Genomic DNA, 6,391 nt, shown 5'->3' on the forward strand with positions numbered 1-6,391 from the left:
CATGTATATGTATTACATCATGTATGTATATATGTATATGTATATGCATGTATATCTCAAGTATGTTTTGTGAGGAGCACTAACCTCAGCCATTTGGTTGAAGACACTAGGCAGAAGACTCATTAACTTTGTTTCCATGTAAAACATTAATGGAGTGATCTGACTTGTATTTTCTCACGGAGAATTTCTGAATGAACGAAGTTTATGTATTAAATTCCTGGACCAATGGGAAGCAGTGTAGAGTTGAATCACATTTATTATTGAGCTCATTAGAGGCTGATTTTGCCTCTTGTCAATCTACACAATGACCTTTGATTTCAGTGCAAGCTGGACAGGGTGCATCCTCTTGGTTTGACTTCAAACTGATTAATCTCAGTACTCACATGGATTGGGAAACCAAGGAAAAGTCAAGAAATTCTGTCCTAGACCACAAGGGAAGTGAGGCACTCTCCACTACAGAAAACAGAGGCAAAACCATTTAAATACAAGCAAAATGCAATTACACATCTGGTAATCAGTATTGGTGCAGGTGTTGCTGGAATAAGATTCAGGCAGATTAATTATTTACACAGATTATGTCTATGATTTGCAATGGACTTAAGGGAGGCTTCCTGGCAAGGATTGGAGGAGGATTGTTTGTGATTAACTTAAAAGCAAGGATAAAGCAATGCCATTATTAAGTAAATACTGCAGTCTGAATCAACATTTACTAACTGCTTTGTAAAGTCTTGCATGCTGATTGGCTTCACCAGGCAGGATGGAAAAGAGGCAGTGTATGGAGAGGCAAGGTGAGAGGGGGAAGGGAGACAGAGGAATAACTTAGCTGAGTATGCTAAAATTCAGTGTTTGTGTTTTTGCATATCCTATCTGAGAATGACTGTCTCACAGCCAGAGAGTGGGAATGAATTAGAATTCTCTAAACATTGAGATTCTGTTGCCATAATGTTCTTATAGGCATTATAGTGGAAATGAGTATCTGGAGGCAGATTGAAAGACTTGACCTAATGCCCTTATCTCTCAGTCCTCCAACTCCAATGTAATGAACATATACTCATAATTATTTCTCAAATAGTTTTTATCTAATTTTAAAGTGGATAATTTATAGCACTTGTACAAAAAATGCTGTAAGTTTTATTAATATATTCAGTATTAGGAGAACTTTGAGCAGAATATATTTCCTTACTGTTCTATAAAGTCATACATATTTATAATATTAAAAACTCTTCAGTTACTTTAATAATAGCATTCTGTTCCATAGATCTGAATACTAATTTTAATACGTCTGCTGCACAAGAAGGCTATGCATAGGATAACATACATTTTATACTTCCTGTTTTTGTATATGTGTTTCTGATTTTCATTACTTTGCCTGTAATTAAGATTTGTTTTTTGATTAAAAAAATAAAAATTTGTAAGCAAAAAAATGAAAGCACAGGGAAGAAAACTAGTATTTCTTCATGGCTGTAGGACCAAAGAGTGGTAGTGCTCAGCATTTATTATGAAAACCTGTAAAGCTGACTGTTGGTAGCTGAAGATGCTCTGCACCTTGCAGGATCAGATCTTTGAACTGCAAACTGATTTTACACAACGGTAGTACAGTAGCAGTGGAAACAGGGGCAATATGAATATTATTCTCATCTACTCCACATAGTAATTAAATCAAGTTACTGCTTTTTAAATACTTTCTCATTTTTACTTCCTTGCCTTATATGACTTGCAGAAAACAAGAGAATCCGAGGCTGATTTTGAGAAGGAATTCCAAAGTAACTAAAAAAAATCCAAAAAAAAAAAAAAAAGCATGGTGTCATGTTAAGCATGGATTTATCACCTGAAAGAGTGACTGTGGAGAGTGTTCACTGAAGTGGAATTGTGCTGTTATAAGAGGGTGTAGATGTGCTAAAACTGCATTTGGCAAGTGTCACAGCTATGCATCAGCCACCAAATGGTTCATATTAGATATCATCAATAAAACTAACCAAAAATATTTGTGCTTTTTAATGGGTAATATTCTCTTGTAGATTGTAATAACAGCAATGGAGAGGCTCTATTTCCTTACATTCCCTGCCATGCTCTAGTCAAAAAAGACCACAAGTTCTTAACAACTATAAAGCAGGTATATAAAGTGTGTGAGCAAGCTAGCAATGGCCTTGTACATCCTCCTCACTATTCCTGCTTCCAAGCAGTTCTCCCAACCTTAAATAAATCAGGGGCCTAATGGCAAGGAGAAGATTTTTGTATGAGCTACCACACAGCACATCTGACTATTTGAGCATGATTGTATTTTCACTGAAATCTCCTTCAGTTCTGCATATATATATTGGTATGTGTGAACATGTACATATGTCTGTGCCTGGAAAGATGCTTTTGCTGTGTCTCAGGGCATAACAGACAAAAGAAAAATGGAAAGAAAGGACATTTAAAGTTGAATATTTTAAGACAGAAGATCAACAGATATTTTTCTTGGTTTCTTTTTACTAAAAAGTTGAATCTGCTGTTTACAAAAAAGTGAACATTTTTAAGGAATCCAAGTCTATGATCTTTAGACAATGCTATACAATGACCATAAAATGGATTTTGAAGCAAACTGGGTGAAATCTGAAAGGGAGAAGTGCAGGGGAGAACAATCATTACGGAAAACAAAGAGTGTAAGAAGAAAAATATATGTGTGCAAAATCAAGTACTATTTAGTAATAGGCACAGCAGGAATAAAAAGATCTGCAGTAAACTGCTGAATAAGGAGCTTCGAAAACGGATTAAGGGAAACAAATCAGCTTAGCACAAATATAAAATATTAGAGTAGTATGGTGAAAACATAAACATCAAATGAGGATTTACATAAGTGTATGTCCACCCCTTATCCATCTATCTGTTTTTGCAGACAAAAACAGCACAATAAATTAAAAAAAAAAAAGAAGAAGAAGAAAAATTCAGAAATTTTGCAAACATTTAAAATGCAATTAACTGAAAATGAAGGGCCAGCAGGGAACCCTATCACTTATCACATATATTCAAGCTACCTATACTTGTAATTTGGCAGCTAGCAGCAGAAGGAGTGAGGTGAGGTTTTCTATCAGGACTTGCTCATGCTCAGAGAACAAGAGTGCACACTTAGATTTGTAGATTATATTACAAAAGAAATGCAAGGGCTGTAATCCAATTTATTCTTCTTTTATTTCTTCACATGAAACTACTGAGCCATTTTACACAGCATATCTGTTTGTTCTCACACAACATGGAGCCCTTGTAGGAAAGGCTATTTGTTTTGTTGTGAAAGGCAGCTCAAAAAAGCTAGGTTAATAAGGAATAAAGGAAAATAACCTTGGATTAATTTTTTAGCTAAGTAAACATTGGTGAAAAAATTAGCATTAGTTGAAATATTAATTACTGATTTCAGTTTTTCCCAAAATGAAAAATTAGTATTTCATATCTTAACAATGTATTCATTTAAAAGTTGAATAAAAAGCTAATAAAATTTGTAAAAATCTAAATAAACAACTTCTTAAATGATGAAAATTAAAAAAAAAAAAAGGAAATGAACTATTTTCTTTCTATCTTCTACACACCCACAGGTTGTGACAGTTTGGAGCATTGTTGTTGTTTTTCCTGAAACTGTTAATAATTAAATTTATTCTAAAAATAGGACACTGAGTTTTTAGGATGGAAATGTTGGGGACATTTTTTAGATTCACATCCTTTTTAGGGACAGAAATGGCTTTTCTTAAACACTTATAATCTCTACTCACCACTGCACAGCTGAAATTGTAGGTAGTGGAGTTAGTGAATGAATCACAGAGGATCAAATTGATATGGATGTAACAGTATATATATATAGTGCAATGTAATAATAAAAGCTCTGTCATGAATAAAGCTGGTAAGATTTTCTATATTGATTATTTTAATAGAAAATGTGCTTGCTGATAACCAGAATTTAAGGGGGGAAGTATGGCATGCTTTTATTTTGGAGTGGACTTTTCTGTGAGTTGATTTATTTATTTTTTTTTAAATCCCAGAACCTGGGAAAAATAACATAGCTCTTATGCAGAATTACATCATAAAAAGCTTTGGGATAAGTCGATGAAATAGAACAAGGAATGCATTAGAAAAAGAATCCATTTTGGATGGGAAATAAAATATGATTTATCTTTCATTGAAACCTAAAAAATTTTTCATCTCACCAAAAATAATTCAATGACCTTGTAACCTAAATTTATAACAAAAGTAAATGTCATTATACTGGATTTTATACCAGATTGAAAGTTTTGATAATAGATTTGTACGTGGAGCATTGATTTATCTTATCTTTCTCATGTAGGGAAAAAAAAGATCAACTTTTTTGGACCATTGCCTAAGACATTCTGCAAAGGTTGGTGATAGTAATTCATTACCAAATGAGAACAAGCCCAAAAATTACACAACACTCACTGAAAAGTGTCCAACCACAAACACTGTGTAGTGGAAAGAGAATGATACGGATAAAGGGTATTTCCTGAAAGTCTCCATTCTTCATGGCACAACCAAGCCATGAGAATTCTTATACGTCTGAGCTGTGATGTCAGGCCTGAAGATTTTTTCAGTTGTTTTGCCTTGCTGACCTGAAACTCCTACTTTAATCTGAATCCATCTCCTGTTTTGTTATTGTAGGTTTGCAGGAAGTTTGGCTTTTTTTTTCTTTCTTTCCTTGTAAAAGGCTAAAAAAAAAAAAAAAGTTTTTATTAATTGGTGAAATAAGAGTTTAAAACATCTAAAATCAGATACACAGAAAGGGTGGATCTTAGCAGATCACTGTCCTAATTAGTCCTGTTTAAGATCCTGAAGGCAGAGAACTCGAATGTCACTAAGACACTGTTTGAGATAATAATTTACTCAAAAATGGAGATAATGGATTGATGTTAAAGAAAGAATTAATCTATAAGCAGTTCAGACAGAAATTCTTTATGCAGAAGGTTACTGAATAATGAAACAAATTGTCAAAGGCAGTGATAGAAGCAAGTGTGAATTATTCTGACACATTTCTGGAGGAGAGAACTGGAGACTACAGTTGCAAGCTAGATTTCAAGATGATAAATGGTGATACATGAATTGATTTAATTTGAAGATAAGGAGGTTAGGAGGAACTGCACTGAAATGTCAGAAGGTTAGTTATGGGAGATCTTAATGAACCATATGATCCTCATGGTTCCCTTAAAAGATTCTTTGCTATTATGAAGCAAAGATTTATATAATTGATTATGAAATGGAATAGATAGGAAGAGAGAAAACAGCTAGTTATTGTAAAAGACATGAAAGATTAAAGGATCACAAAGCATTTAGTTGCTTTACTTCAAATAGATTCTTTCTGCTGAAATAGATTTGTAGGTATGACATGAGAACTTCAAAGATATAAACATAAAGAAAAGCACATTAAGAAATGATAGATTGACAAAGTACTAGATGATTCTTACAAAACTAGTATAGTTAGCTGTGTGGTCATACAGTCATTTCTCTGAAAGCTACTACAGTAATCACTAATTGGTTCACAGCTGTTCTTAATATTTTAATAGGTTGTACACAAAGTGACTGAATGTTTCATTTCCAAAAAGGACACATTAATATTTAAAGGTAAAACAACAATAATATGTGTTAATCATTTTCATTTACAGAAGAAGAAGAACAAGAGGCATTAGCTTGGCATCATTACTCTGGAAGACTAAAAGTACCTCATAAACAGTGTGAAGTTTAGGTAGAAGAAGACAAAGCCCAAAGACTTTGAATCAAAATCTGAGATGCTCATGACATATAGTTACTACCTTCCTTTCCAATCTCCATGTCAAAATAATGCTAACTGGCTAAGTTCCTGATGAACCTGAAATCTCACACTGAAGAGCACATGTGATATCATGTTAAGCCATGGAAGAAAATTCTGTCATATACACCTTGTACATCTATTATTATTTCTTCTTAAAATAGTTATGTGGGTGTTGATTTTTTCCTCAGGTTATTTTTGGCATATAGCCCCCATCACTGGGAGAAGGAATATTAACACAGACATTCATTGCTACAACTTCTGTTAAACCAAATATGACCATATCCCAAAGGATTACTCTGAATCTAATAAAGTCCAAGTGAGACAATGCATAGTTGTGCCATTTCTGCCTGAATCATACTACTACCTTTTTAGAAAATCCAGGATCTTCAAATTTCTTACAGAGAAATTAAAATTCTAACACTTTTGAAAGCTGTGTGTATCTGCTAGTTCTCATATTATGTTTACTGCAATGTCACAAAATGCTCTAAATAGAGAAATTTATAATATGATTTTTTTGCAAATTTAGCAATATTGAGTTAGTGGAAGTCAGAAAATTATAATCCTCCAAATTACAAGAGGAGAACTCATTGATCAATCATAAGGAAT

General features: G+C 33.4%; 1 long non-coding RNA gene across 1 annotated transcript; it reads left to right on the top strand.

Annotated features, from left to right (window-relative positions):
• The first annotated feature begins 635 nt into the window (after window positions 1-635).
• Window positions 636-6,112, top strand: LOC121108464. Its single transcript, XR_005842983.1, has 3 exons — window positions 636-788; window positions 4,313-4,363; window positions 5,640-6,112. It is a non-coding gene; the product is annotated as an uncharacterized LOC121108464 (long non-coding RNA).
• Window positions 6,113-6,391: the final 279 nt, after the last annotated feature.

Source organism: Gallus gallus, chromosome Z (genome assembly GCF_016699485.2).
Source record: "Gallus gallus isolate bGalGal1 chromosome Z, bGalGal1.mat.broiler.GRCg7b, whole genome shotgun sequence".
Lineage (NCBI taxonomy): Eukaryota > Metazoa > Chordata > Aves > Galliformes > Phasianidae > Gallus > Gallus gallus.